Genomic DNA, 21,413 nt, shown 5'->3' with positions numbered 1-21,413 from the left:
GCTGTTAAGCCCTATGGGTTTTGACAAAAGCTTACTGTATTATTCTCACCATTACAGGGTCATATATTCTGTAAAAGGCAAAACTATAGAGACAGTTAAAACATTAGTGGTATCCAGGGATTTGGGCGAAGGGATATGAGGGTTTAATAGTTGAAGCATGATGTTTTTTTAGAGTAAGCCAGGAAGTGTTCCTTCTGTTTCTATTTTCTGGAAGAAACTGTATAAACTTGCTGTCATTTTCTCTAAGTATCTGATGCACTTCCCCATTGAAATCACCTAGGTCTGGTACTTTCTTTTTTGGAAATTAATTATTATTTCAAAATTTCATTAATAGATATAAGGCTATCAAGTTAACTATTTCTCCTTCTGTGTGTTTTGGCAGTTTGTGTCTTTTAAAGAGTTAGTCCCTTGGCAGTTATCAAACTTGTGGGTAAAAGAAATGTTCTTAGTGTTCCTTTATTATCATTTGAATGTTCATGTGATTAGTGGTGAGGAACCCTCTTTCATTTTTGATATTGGTAATTTGGGTCTTCTCTCTTTTTTCATTGGTTAACCTCTCTATGGGTTTATTAATTTTATTGATCTTTTGGTTTCGCTGATTTTCTCTATTGGTTTCCTATTTTCAGTTTCACAGATTTCTACTCTAATTTTATTTTTTTCCCTACCACTTGCTTTAGGCTTAAATTGCTCTTCTTTGTCTTGTTTTCTAAGGCTTAAGCTGAACTTACTGACTTTAGGTCTTTCTTTTCTAATGTGTACTTGATGCTATAAATTTCCCTCTAAGCTCTGCTTTCGCTGCCTCTCACAAATTTTGAAAAGTTGTCTTTTCATTTTTCATTTAATTCAACATATTTTTATATTACGTTCTTGAGATTTTTGTCTTTGACCCTTTTGTTATTACAAAAGTGTTGCTTAATATCCAAATATTTTGAGATTTTCCAGGTGTCATCTTCTGTTGATTTCTCTTTTAAATTCCATTGTGGTCTGAGAACATACTTTGTATGATTTCTTTTTTGTTTTGTTTTGTTTTAATTTGTTAAGGTATATCTTATGGTCTAGAATGTGATTTATCTTAGGGGACATTCCTTGCAAGCTTGACAAGAATGTATGTTCCACTGATGTTGAAGAGAGTATTCTATTAATGTCAATTAGATCAAGTTGATTGCTACGGCTGTTCAAGTCACCTATATCCTATTGATCTCCTACCCCCTTGACCTATCAAGTAGTAACAGAGGTGTTGAAGTCTCCAACTATAATACTGGATTTGTCTATTTCTCTTGTCACTTTGATCAGTTTTGGCCTCCTGCATTTTGGGTGCTCTGGTGTTATGTTCATACATATTTAGGATTGTTATGTCTTGGAGAATCGACTCCTTTGTTATTTTGTCTTCTTCTTTTTATGCCTGACAAATTTCCTTGCTCTGAAGACTACTTTGTCTCAAATTAACATAGCTACTCTAGCTTTCTTTGATTAGTGTTGGTATAGTGTATTTTTTCTCCTTATTTTTAAAGTACCACAGTCTGAATATTTAAAGTAGACTCCTTGTGCAGTTCTGCCCTTCCAAAAAAAGTCATTGCTTTTTTGTGTGCTTACTTTGTTTCTTGCTGTAAGGACTGGAGTGATGACTTCCAAGCTTTTTATAGGTCAGAGCTGAAACCAGAAGTCTTACTAATCTTTTAAAAATCAACATCTTCTTGGGGCACCTGGGTGGCTCAGTCAGTTAAGCGTCCGACTCTTGATTTTGGCTCAGGTCATGATCTCGGGGTCTTGAGATCGAGCACCAAGTCGGGCTCTGTGCTCAGCTTGGAGTCTGCTTATCCTTCTTCCTCAGCTCCTCCCCTGCTCTATTTCTCTGTCTCTGTCTCTCTTAAATAAATAAATAAAATCTTTAAAAAAATCAACATCATCTTGCTATCTTCTTTCTCTCCAACCAGTATAAAAATCCTTCCCTTTTTTTCTCACAACCTCTTTGAGGGGGCTTCTTCAGCAGAGCTGTTTGACCTCTGGGAATACTGTTTTGTTCTTTATATCATAGCTGTTTGCCTCTTAAAATTCACAAAGGGCTGTAGCACCTCACTGTCTACCCAGAAATTCTACTAGTTCTTATACCTGGTCCAAACAATGATGTCAGTGTCACTCATGCCTCTGTGAAACATTCATACATACTTTCTTGTAGAGATTCCACTGTGTTTTCTTTTGGTTTCCTTTGGAAGGGCTCTAGACTATCAGTCAAGTTGTATGAATCCCAACTGAGAAGCTAATTTAAATTCCTTCTCTTGGGGTCCTGAAGGGCATAAAAAGTAAGGGTCTAGAAATTTGGGTAGGTGAACATCCAATTTCAATGTTTCTAATAGTCAGGATATGATGGCTTGTGCCATCATAGTAGATGACAAATAACAGTATAGATTTTCACATAACCAGAGGTATGGTGGGAAATAGTCCAGAGCTGGGCAGGCTGGGATTGGGCAACACCTCAAGAACACAGCTTAAAAAAATATCTTTCTACTCTATCAAACCTAGTGTGTTTTGCATCTTTGTTTCAAGATGGCTGCCCCATCTGCATCTCTCTCTCTCTCTCTCTTTCTTTTTCAGGTGGTTGACATCTTTACGCTTTGGAGGTGGGGGGAGGGTGCTCCGGAGCTCTTGGTAAGGCAGGCTGCTTCTTCTTTACCATCACAGGCTTCTGACTGTGCAGGATGGCTCTGGTTGTGCGAGTGGCGGCCATGCACAGATCTGGGAGGTACTTGTTCTTGTAGATCGTGTGCCTGATGCTGCTGAGGGTGGCCTGGGCATTCTTGTTTATGGTGGTCCTCAAGTAGGTGCTGGTGGGTTTTTGCTGGTGGGATCTTGGCTTTATGACCACCACTACACCTTTGCCCTCAGCCCCAGGCTCCACACCCACAGTCTAGCGGTGAATCAACCCATTGCAGTAGAAGGAGTTGTGAGCCTTCAGGTTATTGGGGTCGGTACTGAATGTCTGCTTGTTCCTCTTCATCAGGAAGCTGGAGCAGTTCCGCAGGGACCATCCATTGCAGGCGGGCAGACATGGCGGCAGCTCCTCTCACTAGGGAAGCCAAAGACGGAAAGGGCATTTATCATATAACAGGAAGGAAAAAGAAGTACCCCTATTAGCTCTTTGTTTATAACCAGTTATATCACATGGGCACCCCTTATGGAAGAGATACAGGAAATGAGTGTAGCCTTTCTAGGAAGTTTGCTATGGAGAAGGAGAGGAGGATGAATGTGAAGTAATGCATGGTGGCAGCCTCTGTCAACTGGCTGACCCAGGTTTCAGAAACAATATACTATGTCATTTGATCCTTATCACAACTCTCTGTCGTAGATACCAGATGGTTGAAAGTCTGATGTGGATTGAGGGGCAGGTGTTCAGACTTCTATATCATTATTTTTCTTCCTTCTTGTCTTTCCAGACCTATTTCACAATTCTACTCCTTCATGAAACTGGGCCACTCCAATCTCTTTTCATGAAGAAACTCTTATTTTCTAGGCTAGCATTTTAAATAACACTATATTGTAAGTTTTGATATCTCCTCTAAGAGACTCTTTTTTCTGTTGATAACTTATTCATGCAGTTCCTGGTGATGTTAATGATAATCATAGTGTATTTTCAAGAAGAGAATACAATTTACCCTAAAAATAACTCTGAAAAATATCTCTGATTCAGTCCTTCAGAAATCCTACACTGAAAAAATTCAATTGTGCCCTTTATTTCTTGTTTTTGCTCTTTTTGTTATCAAAGATAAATATTGACAAGGGCTAAGTATTTTGACATGATAAAAAAGAGATGAAATCTCTTAGACAAAAAGGCAAAGGATGAAATAGTCAATTTACCAGAAACAGGTATATAAATGGAAAGTGAGGGGCGTCTGGGTGACTCATTTGGTTAAGCATCCAACTCTTGATTTTGGCTCAGGATGTGATCTCAGGGTCTTGAGATTGAGCACCTCGTGGGGCTCCATACTCAACACGGGGTCTGCTTGTCCATCTCCCTCTGCTCCTCTGCGCGCTCATTCTCTCTCTCTCTCTCAAATAAATAAATAAATAAATAAATAAATAAATAAATAAAATCTTTTAAATGGAAAGTGAGCATATGAAAATGTTCAACTTAAGAGATAATAAAAGAAATGCAAATTAAACAATGAATTTGTTTCATCCATAAATTTCCAAATTATAAAATATTAACACCCAGCTTTAACTAAAGTTGAATGAATTAAGTTGCCTCATATAGGCCCGATGTAAATTAGTATAAGCTGACATAAGTTTACTAGAGGGCAATATGGAAATTTGTGTTAAGATACTTAAAAATATTCACAGTGCATGAGCCATCAATTTCACTTCTTAAAAATGGATCCTCAGGAGATTAAGACAAATGTCCACTGGGATATAGCCAAAGTGTAATATTTTTAGTGTTACTGATGGCAAAATGTTTATAGTATGTATGTGTGTATGTATATGGAGGGAGACTAACACTGAACAGAAATTTGTTTAAACTTTGTTTAAACGCCCCAGCCAAGATATTATTTTAACCTTGAAAGCATAAGAGGAAGGGGAAAGAATGTTATGTAGAATTAGTTGCTTTTTATTTTTTAAAGAAGTCATTATTCTTGGGGCGCCTGGGTGGCTCAGTCATTGAGCGTCTGCTTTCAGCTCCGGTCATGATCCCGGGGTCCTGGGATTGAGCCCCACATTGGGCTCTCTGCTCAGCGGGAGGCCTGCTTCTCCCTCTGCCTCTGCTCCCTCTGCTTGTGCTCTCTCTCTCTCAGTCTCTCTCTGACAAATAAATAGAGTCTAGAAAAAAAAAAAAAGGAAAGCATAAGAGAAAGGGGAAAGAATGTTGTGTAGAGTTAGTTGCTTTTTATTTTTTAAAGAAGTCATTATTCTTGGGGTGCCTGGGTGGCTCAGTGGTTAAGCGTCTGCCTTCGGCTCAGGTCATGATCCCAGGATCCTGGGATCGAGCTCCACATCAGGCTCCCTGCTCGGCGGGAAGCCTTCTTCTCCCTCTCCTACTGCCCCCTGCTTGTGTTCCCTCTCTCGCTGTGTCTCTCTCTGTCAAATAATCTTAAAAAAAAAAAAAAAGAAGTCATTCTTCTTTTTTTCTTTTTTTAGAGAGGGAGTGGGAGAGGGGCAGAGGGAGAGAGAGAGAATCCCAAGAAGGCTCCACATCCAGTGCAGAGCCCTTTGTGGGGCTCAATCTTACAACCCTGAGATCATGACCTGAGCAGAAATTGAGATTCAGATGCTTAACTGACTGAGCCACCCACAGGCCCCAAGAGTCAGTCGCTCTTAAAAGGAGTAGTGAGTGACCTTTGGTTGAGGAAACTAGCCAACTCCAGGCAACCCTTCAGGGAGAGAACCAGTGGAGTAAATTCTCTGTCTCATACCCCTCCCTTCCCTGCAGTCTACCGCCAGGACTCCCCATTGTCCAAACCCAACAAGAAGCTTTTGGTGTGGCCCATATAGGCCAGCTTGTGATAATGAGAGTCTTGTGGTGGTGATGTTGGGGGGGGGGGGTCGTAAGGACTGAGAAAAGGTTAAAAAATAGTGGAAAATGGATCTGGAGGGGATGCCAAACAGAAGTCATCCCAACAGTCCACTCCTTTTGATTTGCAACATCCACTCTTGCATTTCATTGGAATAAAATCTTCATTTTCCTAACAGAGGAGTGTATGAAGTCCCATTAGCTGTTATCATGGCAGGATGATAAAAATCCCTTGATATTCTCACCTAACATATAAAACATGAGGTAAAGCCAGAGGTCACATAATACAGTGTGGTAAAAGGGATTGGTTACACAAAATACAGCTGTGTTCGATTCCACTTGTGTAGATGGTTATGCGGGCTAAGTTGATTATCATAGCTACCTTCTCCTACCACACATTACATGTGCTCTTCTCCTTTGCTGGCATGTCAGCTGGATGGTAGTATTTACGGGGGTATTCAAACTTTTATCCCTAAAGGATTTGAGTCTTTGATGTCTGGTTTTTAATTGCCATGATGCAATCTTCCATGGATCAGGACTATTGAGTATGGTCAACTAAAATGTGCCCTAGTGAATGCCCTGGGTTTCAACATGGATGGTCCTTTTAGCCTTTATTGTATAGCAGCAACCAAATTTCTCCCTGGTAATCAGAATAAATCACTTATCCAGTACAGTGACCCTCTTCCCTGGCTGTTGGTTCAGTGGCGCAAGAAGCCCAAAATGGCCAGGTATCCACCTCAACTTCCATTACTGGGACTGTATCTCTGTTCCCTGATGCAGGGATTTCTCTTTTAGCCCCTAGCATATCCACATCCACTGCACCCAAGTTTGTAGTAATTGGGACAAAAATGATTGCAGTTATTAGGTACAATAGTTAGAGGGGCCACTCATATTTATACCCATTAGTTTCTGAACTCATGCAAATATGAGGAAGAGAGCAGCCCATATTGACAGGTGCCGAGGTATTTTCCCCCAGCTGGCGCTCTGAAGCTTTAGCTGTCCACGGCACTCTACATAAAGCCAGCTCATTTTGGGAGAAGGAGCACCTGGTACAGCCTGTGAGATCTATGAGCACTGGAAAACATTACTGCACTTTGGAGAGGTCGTAAAAGGAGATTGAGTGAAAGGCTGCATAGTGAAGGTGAAACTCCATTTCTCCCATCACCAGAAGGAAGACCACCAGCCTCAGACTCAGCCGTCTGCGATTCAAAGATTATTTACTAAGACTGAACTTCTCTAGAGAGAAGATCCACAAACATTGACATCTGGAGGGTATTCGATGAAACATTTGTTTGGCCATTTGATGATTTACTTGTGAAGTCCATTGGCGGACAAGGCCCACCCGTGGACAAAGAACTTCTGAACAGCTCTTTGTTATCTCAACTTTAAATATGAATGGGCTACCAAGATTCACCAAATATTTGGAGGAGGATATGGACAAAAGAGACCAAAGAAATTGAGATAATGCAGAGAATAGAAGAACTTAACTTGTATCATCATGGACTAAGAATGAGTTTTTGGAGAGGTGCCTGGCTGGCTCAGTTGGTAGAACATGTGACTCTTGATCTCAGGGTTGTGAGTTCAAGCCCCATGTTGGGTGTGTAGCCTACTTAAAAAAACAAAAATAAAAAAAAAGAATGAGTTCTTGGAAGTTAAAATATGATTAAAAATAAGAAATTTGAGGGGTGCCTGGGTGGCTCAGTCATTAAGTGTCTGCCTTTGGCTCAGGTCATGATCCCAGGGTCCTGGGATTGAGCCCTGCATTGGGCTCCCTGCTCAGCGGAAAGCCTGCTTCTCCCTCTCCCACTCCCTCTGCTTGTGTTCCCTCTCTCGCTGTGTCTCTCCCTGTCAAATAAATAAATAAAATCTTAAAAAAAATAAGAAATTTGATTGAAAAATTGGAATATTCAGTCATGGAAATTTCCTAGAAATTGAATGAAAAAGAGAAATGATTTACAAAAAAGACAAAAGATTTTTTACAAAATAAAAGGTGGAACAGGCAAATAAGGGCTTCTGAAAGTGATCATTTTTCCCAGAATAATTTTTTCCCATGTTACATAAGAAATCATGCAAGAACATCCTCCAGAATTGAGTCTCCAAACTACATCAGCCCCACAAGAGCCCAGCACGATGAATGAAAAAAAGTCTATCTCAATGTATTTTATTTGGGACCTCAGAAGTCCAGAAATAAAGAGAGGATCCTAAATTAGTACAGAAAACAACAACAACAGCAACAACAATTAGATCACCTACAAAGTATATGAAATAAGAATAACTCTTAACCTCTCTGCAATATCAGAAGTTGGAAAACAGTGGAATCAAATCTAAAACAGAGACAAAAGCTGTATGTATAAAAGATTTTTTTAGAAATATAAATGTTAGCATCAAAATAAATAGCTAAAAGGCCTCTGGGGAATAGAGTAGAAAAGAGAATAGGGGATTGCTACCTATCTATCTATCTATCTATCTATCTATCTATCTATCTATCTATCTATCTATCTAATAAGTCTAGTAGGCCTATGTAACTTTTTAAACTATCTGAAGTTACAAATGAAAATTACTTTAAAAAATCAGACGGGTAGGCTGGATTGGATAAACTTTGAGATTACTGCTAGTTTATTCTTCCAAGAGTTTGCTAACTATCTTGCAACTGACCACAGTATAGAATATTTCCTTGCATAGAGGCATGAAAATTGTAAGACCATTAGTATTAGGTATAATTCTCCTTTGAAACAGCAAAATGGAATTAAAATAAAAATATTCTCCATTTATTCATTACTGACTGAGTGCCAGGCATTTTACATAATTAGTAAGCGATTATCACAATAACCCTGCATGTAAGTTGAGACGTAGAAACTGAGATTCAAATTAGTGGCAGAGAAGGGCTTTGAAATCAATTAATTTTATTACAAAATCCAGAGTGCTCTCTCTAACATGACCTGCTACTTGACTCTAAAATACAAGCAGATTCTGAGCTGTTTAGGCTTTTGCACATACCAGACAATGAAGAAAAGGTACTTTTAGTGGATACAGTTTCAGACTCCAAAATCTTCTATGTGACACTAAATAATGATGATGATAATAATAATAATAATAGTAAAACACTGTCCTAAAGCAAAATCTAGGCATTAGATTGAAAATTTGCAGCCTGTAAATAGTGGAAATATCCTTGTCTTCCCTCCTTTTTTCAGAGTATTAATCCTTGAGCAGACCATCTTTAGTGGGCACCTGACAACACAGCAAGGAACATCTAAAAAATCCTAAAATAAATATAACTCCTTGTTTTGGAATCTTAGTTTTACTTAATGGAGAATAATAAAAGACATTATTTGCTATTTAAACAAACAGGTTGGTGGAGTAGTTTGCAACATTTCCTCAAATTTTACAGATAAAAAAACCACAAGGTTTCTATGACACTTGGGACTTGTAGTAGTTGGCTTCTTAAAGCTATACAGACTGAATCCTTTGGGCTTTCCATTTCCTCTCCTATGACACCATTGAAGGACTCTTCACTGGACAACTTCGATGCTCTGGTGGGTGTGTAAAGCCTGAGTGTAAGGCCAGCTGTGCCCTGGTTCAAGGCTTGTCTCATGCTCATACTAACTTTGTGAACCTGGACAAATTCCTTAACTCCTCTGAGCTTCTGTTGTAAAGTAGGGAGAATACTAACCATCTCACAGGGTTGGTGATGGATTACATAGCGTAGTAAATGGAATGTGCCCAGTGGGTAGCAAATATTCAATACCTATTAGACCTTTCCTCTTCTCTCCCTACTTTCCATTCACATTTCTCCTTCAATGTGCTATGAAATGCAGATTCACCTGGATGCCTGCTCTGGTCTCACAGAAATCTCAAGTAGGAACAGTTCAACTCATTTTCTAGAACCACCATTTTAATTCATCCTCCAAAAGGAACTTTGTTCAATTTATACATTCTAAAAGTAATTTTTCAAAAAGCTTTTATACATGCCTCCTTTCTTCTTTATAACAAAAGATATATGTTTACATATGAAAGAAATTATCCTTATTTGAAAGACAAGGAAATCGTGGCTTAGAGAAATAAGTGCTCTTCTCAAGGTTTCAGTGTAAATATGGAGCCTGGGACTAAGATACCTGAAACAGAAGCCTGGGAATCCTAAATTTTGCATAAGCCCCACCAATTTCCTCCTTACTTTCTTCTTTCTATATTATCCTCCTTATAATTTCTAGCATATTCTACCCCTGGTTTACACCTTCATCCCTGATTGGCCAAATCATGGAATATCCATCACTGAGCCATGAAATAGCTCTTTCCCTGCACAGAGGAATTATCCTTTTCCCAAAACAGTTGTGGATGGAAGCGTTCCAGTTCCTCCAATCAAACCCCAGCCTCTGTCTGCTAGTTTGTTCTCAGGTCTTGAGGCTCTGATAACACAATCACAAAATAATTCAATTTTGAACATTTCAAAAAATCTGAGTTATTCTCTCATACCATTGCTCACCTTATTATGGCTAAGAATATTTAAAACCCATAGATAATATGGAAAATTATACTAAAGTTGACAATATTTTTCTTTTCCTACATATCTTAACCTTCCTAACCTAGTTTGATAATTCTGCCTAAGTAAAAATTTATTAGAGCTGCATCTTCCTTGTCTTTTCCTTCATACTCTTTGGAGCTGCTAAGGACTAAGGAAATGTCCCAAGGTTAGAAGGCGGGTAGGTAAAAGAATAACAAGTGGTCTAGTCAATCTACTGACTAGTCAGTGAGTATCTTGCACAATTAGAAATTGGCTGTGGGGGTGCCTGGGTGGCTCAGACGGTTAAGCGTTGGCCTTTGGCTCAGGTCACGATCCTGGGGCCCAAGGATCGAACCCCACATTGGGCTCCCTGCTCAGAGGGGAGCCTGCTTCTCCTTCTCCCTCTGCTGCTCCCCCTGCTTGTACTCTCTCTCTGTCTAATAAAAAAATTAAAAAAAAAAAGAAATTGGCTGTGTAATTTTCCTTTGAGGAAACGTAATCACATATTTCTTGGAGCGGAGGTTGGATTTGGAATCCCCTCATTAAATTGCATCTCTGAATTTTGCTAATTTCATGACTCATCAGCATATCTGGCATCCAGAAAGTTTTAGGTGCATTTTGAATTTAGGAAGGAAAAACAAAAACAAAAACAAAACATCTCCCCCTCCCCAGACCCATATCTTCTCAATGGCTAAGTAGCAAAGAGCATAGATTCTAAAGCAGTCCTTAGGACTCAGATATTAAAAAGGCTATTTCTGCTTTGAAGGCATTAAAGGTAAATCAAAGAGAGAATCTTAGCATTTCTTCTTTGTTCTTGCTTATTGTCCCAGCCTATGTAGAATGTCTAAATTTGCTGCAACTATTATATTACCCAGGCCATTGAGTTGAAAACAGGAGGGCAACAGTCTTTTCCTTAAACGGAATTAGATATCGGTTATCATCAGAAAATAAAAAGTACAGATCTATCCTCTGAGATTAGAATTTTACAAAATGTTCTAGTTATTGAACTATTTTAAAATTTAGCTGAATTTAGCATAATTTAGCATAACTTAATCTAGATCTTCAGAACAATATGCAGAAGAAATAACGAGCTCTCGAAAAACATTTAAAAATAAGACGCTGTGCCCGGGTGTATAAAAGTCCATAATTTCTCACAGAAGAGATGATTAGAAATCAAAATATTCCATTTGGTTTAATTGTCAATGCCCAGGGAACTATTTTGGGAATGGTAGGGCTCGAAGGGTTAAAAGTGAACTATTATGCTAAACACACCCCGCAGACAGGTTTTCTTCTCATCATATAATCATCTCTGTTCTCCTCAACTCCTGTTTTTTCTCTGAACATGCTGTTTGTTCCCATGACAGTCACTTTTGGTGCTTTAAATAAAGGAACTAATTAGACTCAATACATGGCTGAGAGTTTCCTGGGTGTTTGTTTTGTTGGGTTTTATTTTTCATTCATTTTGCAAATAATCACATTGTATCTAGTACTTCCACTAAGCACTACAGGGGACAAAAAATTGAATGTGCCACTGACCTGTCCTGCAGAGACTCACACTGACCCACTGGTCATCTTTAAAAATTATTTGTCACAGTATTATTTTATTGTCAACAGTGATATCAACATCAAATTAGTCACTTGTAATCTGGATCTTTTCCCTCTCTGACTGTATTAACAAACCCATTGCGCCATCATCATCTCCTTCCTTCCCTGCAAATGATAGGCCTTTAAAAAACCAAGAAAAAAAAGCAACAAAAAAGTATATGTAATTATTTCCCCCATATGTGTTTTTTATTAGATTTATCTGTATATTCAAATGTTAACATTGGAGTCATAAAATGAATAATCTTCAATGATTCTTCTCTTCTGACTTCATTGAGTCAGCAAATATTTCTGAGCACCTATTGCGTGAGGGGTCTTGTAACATGTCACTTTGCGATCTAAAGAATTGACTCTTACTCCCTCGAATAGCAGAAGAGAATTATATATAGAGAAAATTTCCATCTGTTATTTTATGACTGTCATTGGATCTACTGGTTAAAGAACAGGATTGAATGTCATGCTTGCTTTTCTTAAAAAAATTGGTAAAGTGAGGAAGGTATTTAAAAGACATGTAAATAAGACATTACACTACTGATGTGAGTACATTGGTACAACTATGTTGGAATTTTTTTTGCTATTTTTAATAAATCTAAACATACATAAATCCTATAAACCAGGAATTCAACTCCTATTTCTCTACCCAACAGAAATGCACACATATATTTACCAAAGGCCTATTTCAGGATTCTCATAACACCGCTATTAAGAATAGCCATGGGGTGCCTGGGTGGCTCAGTCGGTTGAGTGTCCAACTCTTGATTTTGGCTCAGGTCACGATCTCAGGGTCGTGAGATGGAGCCCCAAGATGGGTTCCATGCTGGGCAGGGAGCCTGCTTGAGATTCTCTCCCTCTGCCCCTCCCCCTGCTTGGTGCTGTCTCTCTCTCTCAAATAAATAAATAAATCTTAAAAAAAAAAGAATAACCAAACAATGGAAACTACTCATATGCCCATCAGCAGGGACATGAATACATAAAGATTTATTTATTTTATTTATTTGAGAGACAGAGAGACAGACAGAGAGAGAGCACGAGCAGGGGTGGGGCAGAGGGAGAGACAGAATCTCAAGCAGACTCGCTGCCAAGCACGGAACCTGACTCCTGGCTCATCTCACTACCCTGAGATCATGACCTGAGCCAAAACCAAGAGTCGGACACTCAACTGACTGAGGCACCCACCCACATGCCCCAAGGGAAATGAGTAACTAAATTGTGGTATATTTACACGATTGAATTGAATCTATGCAGTAATAAGAATGAAAAATTTACAACCTAATGCAATAGAATGGATGAATTGCACAAACAAAATATTATATGAAAGAAACCAGAATGCAAAATATATAACCATATGATTGCATTTATATAAAATCCCCAGGCAGACACAGCTAATCTTATCATTAGAAGTCAACATAGTGGTTTCCCTTGGGTGGTGGGGTGACTGGAAGAGATCATGTGGCGGGGAGCTTCTGGTGTGCTGGTAAATTCTGTGTCTTCATCCTGATGCGAATTACATGGGCAGATTAATTAAGGGAAATTCACTGAGCCAGCGTGCTTTTCTATATGCAAATTGTACTTTAGTAAGAAGTTTAAAAGAAGGCACTAAAATAATCTTGCAAACCAGTAGGCCATACTGAGATTTACTGGTTCCCTTAATTTACCTTACCTTTTATTCTTATGTTTCTTTCCATTTACTGTCTAGTTTCATTCCAGTATAAGGTGGGAGTGGTATTTTGTACCGCATTCATCTTGAGGTTATGAGGGCAATTAGACATTGTGGTTTAACTTGCACTGTGTGGTCTTCCTTTCTTTCATCAGGATTTTCCGCTTATTGTTCTAGAATGCCAAGGTTTTTCATAAGCACTCTTATTATCAATCAGTGATGTGCAAAACTGTCAAAGTGAAACAGAGTTGGTTGTGAGTCTGTAACTTTGACAAATGCCATCACAGTCCAGCTCCCTGCTAATCACAGTTATGGATACTGCATCGAGAAATAGTCCTTGAAAATTAATTAAATCCTGTTATAGAGACTAAAATGAATGTAAAGGGCAGGGAGAAAAAACTAACAAAAAGGGAATGACAGGGCGCCTGGGTGGCTCAGTCGGTTAAGCGACTGCCTTCGGCCCAGGTCATGATCCTGGAGTCCCGGGATTGAGTCCCGCATCGGGCTCCCTGCTCGGCGGGGAGTCTGCTTCTCCCTCTGACCCTCCCCCCTCTCATGTGCTCTCTCTCTCTCTCTCATTCTCTCTGTCTCAAATAAATAAATAAAATCTTAAAAAAAAAAAAAAAGGGAATGACAAACAGCAGTTTATTGAATTGAAGAGATATCTTGCCATGTAAACAGAGAGATAATTAAATGCACAGAAGATACTAAATTGGGAGGTGTTGCCTTGACCAGCAAGGACTGAGAAATCATTCTGTTGGACTTGGGAAGGTTAAAGTCAGGGCAGGAAATAAAATTAAATTCAACTAGAGGAAAATAGAAGCACTATGCCCAAGAAAAGTAATCTGAAACACAAATATTCTATGAGAGAGAAGCTGGAAAGGCCAGTATCCTGAGAGAGGCCGAGGAGAGCAAAAGCATAAAGAAGTAGGTAGCAGTACTTAATAGGACTGCAGAGAGCACCAGAGATGGTTCTCAAGTCTTGTTTTCCTCTGAACCACTGTGGAGCCTCTTTCAAGGTCAACAGTGGTTTGGTAAAGCCAAAACAAACAAACAAAAAACAAACCCACAAAAACCCAAAAAACCAAAAAACTGTAGAAATAGGAAATGTCATACAGAAATCACATGAAAACAGGCTTGTGTGTGTGTGTGTGTGTGTTGGGGGGGGGCAATTGTATCTCTGATTGTTGCTCAGTTACCTAGGAGGAAGACTGAAGCCCTCCTTTAAAAAAGTCATATACCCATGTGCACACTCATAGTGCATTCGTGTGTGTGTGTGTGTGTGTGCCTGGAGTTTCCTGTTTTACCATTATACTTAGGGCACAACTGATGAATCCTCTTCCAAGGAGCCCAGAAATTGTGACTTGGTACTGCCCCTACCCCCCCGACCTTTAGCTCATCACACATAAAAGCCAATCTCTGGTAGTCTGGATTTCGCCCTCCTTTTTATACTTTGTCTTTTGGTTACTATATTTAATGAAACTGTGGATAATATAAGCTATTCCTGGATGCATGTTGTATTTTCTATAAATAATTCATTGGATACATTACATGCTCTATTTTGTGTTAAAAACATTTCATTTGCTGATGGAAATTCTAGTACTAGCAAGATGTCAATAAAACAAAGGCATGCAAGTTTTAGAGCAAACCACCCAGAATTACTAGGATTCCAACAAATTGAAAAGTTACTGGAGAGGTGGTGACTATAAAAATTTTAAGGTATTTTTTATAACAATGTTGAAAATGAGGAAGTAAATATTTTGAGGTAGAAAAATATTTTGAGGTTGAACCAGTCTAATTAGACTAGGGAAAACAAAGTAAAGACAGAAGACTTCAAGAAAAGGTATTCGGCCTAAAATGGGAGTATAGAATGAAGATAATTTAAGGAGTTCAAGGCAATGGGAACCATGAAAGTAAAACCCATTTTCTTGCTTTTGTGAAAACTCAAGGGCACCATTCCCACAGAGTACAGTGCTGTACTCCAGAGGGCGCCATTCACATTATGGTCTAGGCTACACCAGGAGGTGCCCAAGGCTTACAGGAGTGGAGAATAAGGGTTTCTAATTGTGTAGGACTCCTAAGCATGTCCTAAGAATCAGAAGAAAAAGAGAGCTTGGACCTAATCCTGAGGGCAATGAGGAGCCACTAGAGGCCTGATATTTTCCATTTTCAGAGTTCTACAGAAATAAGAGAATATAATGTAAGAGGATGACTCCTGGGCAGAATAATCCCTTTCAAAGTTGTTCTAACTGCTATCCTGAGCAAGGTTGAGAGCTGAAGGGTAAATGGGGGATGTTGGGGAAATATGTAAGAAGTAGAATTTACACATCGGTCACTAGAAGGATAATGACGTGGAAAATGGATAGAAAGGGAATGCCAGAAACTTCTGAGTCAAATGGCTTGGTCAAGGAATACAGAATGTATTGGGGGTTGTGGCTTGGACAGAGGAATGCCTAGTTTTGGACTAGCTGCATTTTAGGTGTCTGGTGAATGTTTATAGCCTTCAAGTGAAGTTCTCTGGTAGGGAAATAGAAATGTGGGCCAAAGGAAAAAGGGAAAGTCTTAAGCTGGAGATTGAGACTTAAGAGTATTGAAACTTAGTGCTCGTTGATGTCACGGGCTTGAATAAGATCTCCCATTGAAAAAGAGAAGCTGGAGTGGCTGATGATGAGGAAATATGAAATGGTTGGTAGAGAAAGTAAATCACAAATATCAATCATGACCTTATGACAACTTACAGGAGTAAGGATTATAGCATCTACTCATCTTTCTTTTCTTGTTGTATAAATTTAAGTACTTTAACTAACTTCACTTTTATTTACTTACCTTCTCTGTTGTAGAGTGTCTGTTGCTGGTTAAATTTGGAATTTAATTTATAGTTGAAGAATACCAAAACGTGCATATTACTAGAGATCTGGATGAGGAGTTGGAAGCAGGAACTGGAGTGAATGCATTTTTAGCTGGAAGAGAAGCATACACTGTATTTTTCAAGATAACTCCATGGCCAACGTGGGACTCGAACTCACAACCCCAAGATCAAGAGTTGCATGTTCTACTGACTGAGCCAGCTAGACACCCCTTAGCATGTACTGTGGTTAGGTGAGGACTTTTTTTCCCCTGTGGTGGTAAAAATATGCAGAAGGAAGGAAGGAAGGAAAGGTTATATGGGGATGGAGATATTAGACAGCTACAAGTGGGGACTAGAGAGGGTCATTGTAATTTTGATGTTCCAGATTCTGAACTCCCTTCCTGTTTAGGATGAATCCAAAAGAGATAGGTGGTAGGACCCCAGCTCCTGCTATCAAAACCTAGAAAGGGAAAGGAGTTCCTTCCCTTTCTCCGGGAAGATAGACTCTGGGTCCATTCCAGAAACACAGCCCATCAGCCATTCCCTCCTAAGACTTTGATTCTTGAAGGGTCATACACTGGTGGAAGTCATTGATAATTTATATTGGAGGGTGTGGCAGAAGGAGAGACCTGTCACCCAGCTGTAGGGAGTGTGATCAGCAGACAACCTCCAGCTGTCAGCAACTTTAGGGTCTTTTGTAGTTTCAGAGAGCCACTCTGGTGAAGGTCAAACTCTTCCCTGGGCAGTCTGCATCTGGTGACTAAGCAGAGTAATTGTATAAAGATGGCCATTTTGGTCCCATGCAAGACCATCTTGTGGGCATTATTTTCTCCTGAGCTCCCTCCAGGTTGGCAGAAGCTTTGCTAGCTCTGTATCACAATGCTTCTTCTGCCTAATTCTGCTTTCTTTTTTTTTTCTTCTTTTTTCTTAAGATTTTATTTATTTGACAGAGAGAGAGAGAGCACGCCTGTGAGAGAGAGCACAATCAGGGGGAGGGACAGAGGGAGAGGGAGAAACAGGCTGTCCGCTGAGCAGGGAGCCTGATGTGGGGCTCGATTCCAGGACCCCGAGATCATGACCTGAGCTGAAGACAGATGCTTAACTGACTGAGCCACCCAGGTGCCCCTCAATTCTGCTTCCTTTCTTTCTCTTCAGAGTTTTTAATTTCTAATAAACATCTTTCACACCAAACCCCATCTCAGTGCATGCCTCTGGTGAACCCAATCTGTGACATTCCACAGGTATAGTGATGCGTGTCTAGTTCCGCTGGTACCAGTGCTGAAAAGCTAAGAAGAACATTCCTATGACAGGATCTTGATTTCCTGTGTATTGGCTGAGCCCAGCTCTTCAGCACACTTACCAACTTTTTCATCTCTTGGTACTCTTTCAGTAAATGTATTTTGCTGCTAATGATGAAAAAAAAAAGTCCATTTTTATTATTTGTAATGAACAACCTGGCTGGTGTGGTGTGTATTGAAATTTGAATATTTTCAGTCATCCTGAAAGAGGATTTGTTTGTGCTATGCCAAAAAATTTTGTCCTCACAAAGGTTTCTTCAGATACATTATCTTAAGAAAGGAAACAAGGTAATTTTGGTTTGACACAATTTGAGAGGTGTCTTAGTTTGGGTTCCTTTAAAGGGATCCTGAGACAAGGACTTCGGTGCAGGCATTTTATTTGGGAGTTGATCTCTGGAAGCACAAAGTAAGAGTGTATTATTGAGGGACTCAACGTTGTGAGCAACTAGAGCTTTAATCTCACTGAGGTGCTAAGACACTTTGCATGGGTAAGCTCATGTGTGTGTCCACCATTTTCCATCCTTCGTTGGTCAATGTTTTGTTTCGTTTTTGCCTAAAGAAATAAGAAGTCTGGCAAGGCACAAGGATATCCATTTACAAAGGAAAAATCCTGTATGGTGTTGCATGTTGTTATTTGCTGGAGGCATTGTGGGTTGCTCATCAAAATGGATGCTCTGGGCTGGGGCTGGAATTGACAGCATAGTCTCACGCCTGGTGGCAAATACGGTGTTCAAGGGCAATGGCGATCTCTGTTTCAGTACATGGTTGGTCATGGTGCGTATAAGCTGCTGGAGCCTGAATGGAAGGCTACGGTGAGAATAAGTGGTTTGGGAAGCAAGGTGAACAGCATGACAGGGAATCTTGGTGGTGCTTGTAAGGTCAGGCAGAGAGGCAGGTTGACCATTAGAAATCAGGAGCCAGAGGTTTCTGTGTTAAGGTTCGAGATTGCCCTGCCAAGCAAGTATAAAGCAGGGTCTCAAGCTCAAGAGACTATTGGAATTCTAACGAGATTGCTGGAACAAAACCACTGTTGAATTTTGAAGAAGCCCCATTCTCAGTGGGAGCTCAGGAACCAAGGGAACACTGTGGGGATCCGTGGTTATTGAATTTTGCCTGATGGCAAACTCTGTTTGATGTAGGACTAGAGCAACTCAATCAGTTCCAAACCCATGTTAGTATTGATTAAGCCTGCAGGTGGGTGTCAGTTGGTTGTACGTGGGGGGTAGGGGTGGCGGATGCCAAAACATCAAGTTCTAGCAGAGCCTCAGATTTGTCAGCTAAACAGACTCTTGACATCTTTGAAGGACTGAATTTTACCAGCCATCATATTTCTCCCATTGAGTCACATACACATATATTTCTAAAATGCCAGTGTAAATAATGCCCATAAACAATGCCCATACATGTGCCAATTTCTACTTACATGATGTGTTAAACTTTCAAAATATTCATTATTCTCCTTTTATGAGTAAAGTACTGTGCAAAATACAACAGAGAATAAAACAGAGTTCCTGCCTTCCAGAAGCTCACAATACTATTTAAATGTACACAGTGAACATATTGTATGTGTCTCTAGCACCAGGCATACTGTCCAGCATATAACAGATCCTTGGGACATGTGTAACTAAATTAAGAGCTTGTAATTAGATCCCTGTTCTTTCAAGTTTAGCAATGGAGAGGCAGTCTCCACCTGGAAAGGGAAAGATAACGTTGTTTGCAGCACCAACATTTGCCTCTAACGTTCACCTTCCCGTTGGGGTTCCACTAATGCTTTTTGCCAGTGTGCTGACATAAGAAGGTGTTGCCGTCCCAAAAGTGAACTCATAGTTCTCCCCCAAATGCTGCAAATCATGCTTGAGGTTAAGATGAAATATTTACTAGCTCGCACTTAGAATAATGCCCAGCACATGGTACAATGTATTCATAGAAGCACTTTAGGCCTATCAACTCATTGAATCCTCACAGCAACCTGTGGAGTAGATATTATAATTATCAAGAAACTGAGACACTGAAGGGTGGAGGGACTTAACATCTGTTTAGCTAGCTAGGAAGTGCCAAGCCAGGATTCCAGCCCAGGCAGTGTGAGTCCAGCGTCTGTCTTTGTAAAAGGTGCTCTATCCTCCCCCAAGACTTGATTCAGATCCACAGAGAGCAGGGGGAGTCAATCTCTGGGAGAAACATACACAATGGACAAGTTGCTTCTGCAGTAAGTCTTATTTATCGGAATCTTTGTTTCCCCTTACGTGGGCAAGTGACTTCACGGGTCAGGTGTCATCTTTCTCCTGCTTTGCAATGTCTTTTAAGGCCCAAAGAGTCTGAAAAAAGTGCGCACTGGAAGGCGCTTCCCTCTTTCTCAATCCCCCTGTCTCCCTGGACCAGCCCCTTCCTCACAGGACTGACGGGTGACATTCATCCTGTATAGGAGACTCTACTTGCCATGCTTCCGTCTGAAAACAAGTGCAAACAAGTGGTAAACTGTAAAGAACGATGAAGAAAACAAAATGAGATTATCTTTTCTTAGCAGGCGTAATGGCATAGTTAAAATACGTTGCTCTGACATCCTGTTTTATGAGAAAATGGCAAACATATCAGCAGGAATGTTCCCAGAGTCTGAAACCAGTGATCCAGTCCATTTGGTATTACACACAGAAGCATCCTGAAGAAAGGTGGATATGCAGATGAATTTAATGACAGAGAAAAGACTGGACCTGCTTTTGCCATTCCAGGAAGAATGAGTCGTTTTTATATTTGGATAAAGGCGTCCTGTACTACTGATGAAAATGATTTGAAAGTATAAGAGAGATGAGCACTTTGGCATTTCCTCTCTTCTTTGTCTTGTATGCATTACCTAAAAACCAGTATGAATATCATTCCCTACCAATATTGAATTTGGCTTTTGTTTTTCCTCCTGGTATAGAAGATGGCACATTGATTTTTTGGTATATTTTGACTAACACATTCCTCTAAGTAACGATTCAAAAATACCACTTCATATTTCTTTTGGCATATGTATATGATTTGCTGTACCTTGGAGTTTGTGGAATAGTAACACTGCAGTAAATACCGAAAGACTTGTAATGGTATGTTAGTGACTTCACAGATTTTATCTAAAGGTACATATTTGCACAAAAAGAATAATTATTTTTTTGATCTTTCTGAAGGTTAGCAGTCACACCTGTTCACTTTCAATAGCTAATTACCAATAAGAATATATGAAAAGTAGTAAACTGAGGGGGTTTTTGTTGTTATTTCTTTGTTTTCTCTTGGAGCAGATATCTGGTCTTATTCTGTGCTTATTTTTTTTTTAAAGTAAAAGATGCTTTTCTCAATGCAAATGTAAAATATTTCTTACCGGATTTATGGAACTAGCAACACGTTCATTTGCATTTTTCAACTCAGACATGACAAACATCCAAGCAATTTAGGACTGTTCTCATAAATTGTGTCCACTCTGGTGGACTAGTTCCTAAATTTCTGGCACTGCTTCCCACTGGAGAATAAAAATGAATTTTAAAATCTCATTGCATTCTACTGAACACAGTGCAAATGTTTATGAATATTCACTGCAAAATTAGAGGTTATTGGAGCCTTAAGATTTGAATTAGCATGGAAATGTAGCTTTTTGTAGTCCCTGGGTACTAAAAAAGCTACTGTTTTAGTGTCTGCTGAGATAATGTCAGGACAATTTCTCTGCCAGGTGGTATAAATTCAGGTTCCTATGGAAGTGGCAAAAAATTCAAAAGGTCTGAAAATGCTGTCAGATGGGGCATGGGTGAAGAAATGGGGCAGGTCTCCCCCACGAGGCCTGAGGTCAAGCATGATAATATTCTTCAAATGTTTCCAGGGCTAGTGTTGAAGAGGGAGTATGCTTTCTGTGTGTGTGCTCAGAAAACAGAACCAAGACCAAGGGAGTAAAGATACCATATTTCAGCCCTTTCTAATTTTGTGAAACCGAATCCAATCTACTAAGGAGCTCTTCAGAGGTGGTGTGTTCTTTGTATCAAGAAGTG

General features: G+C 39.7%; 1 long non-coding RNA gene and 1 pseudogene across 1 annotated transcript in view; one reads left to right on the top strand and one right to left on the bottom strand.

The window, feature by feature from the left end:
• The window catches only part of LOC135361920 (uncharacterized), a 357,682-nt gene that overhangs the window by 222,392 nt on the left and 113,877 nt on the right, over positions 1-21,413 (top strand). The gene's annotated exons all lie outside the window — the stretch shown is intronic.
• On the bottom strand, positions 2,606-3,047 carry LOC123843719 (large ribosomal subunit protein eL28-like; annotated as a pseudogene).

This window comes from Mirounga angustirostris, unplaced genomic scaffold, assembly GCF_029215605.1.
Source record: "Mirounga angustirostris isolate CCGP_5_RB_7025 unplaced genomic scaffold, mMirAng1.0.hap1 SCAF_11, whole genome shotgun sequence".
NCBI classification, from domain to species: Eukaryota; Metazoa; Chordata; class Mammalia; order Carnivora; family Phocidae; genus Mirounga; species Mirounga angustirostris.
This window is presented reverse-complemented; position numbering and strand designations above follow the sequence as displayed.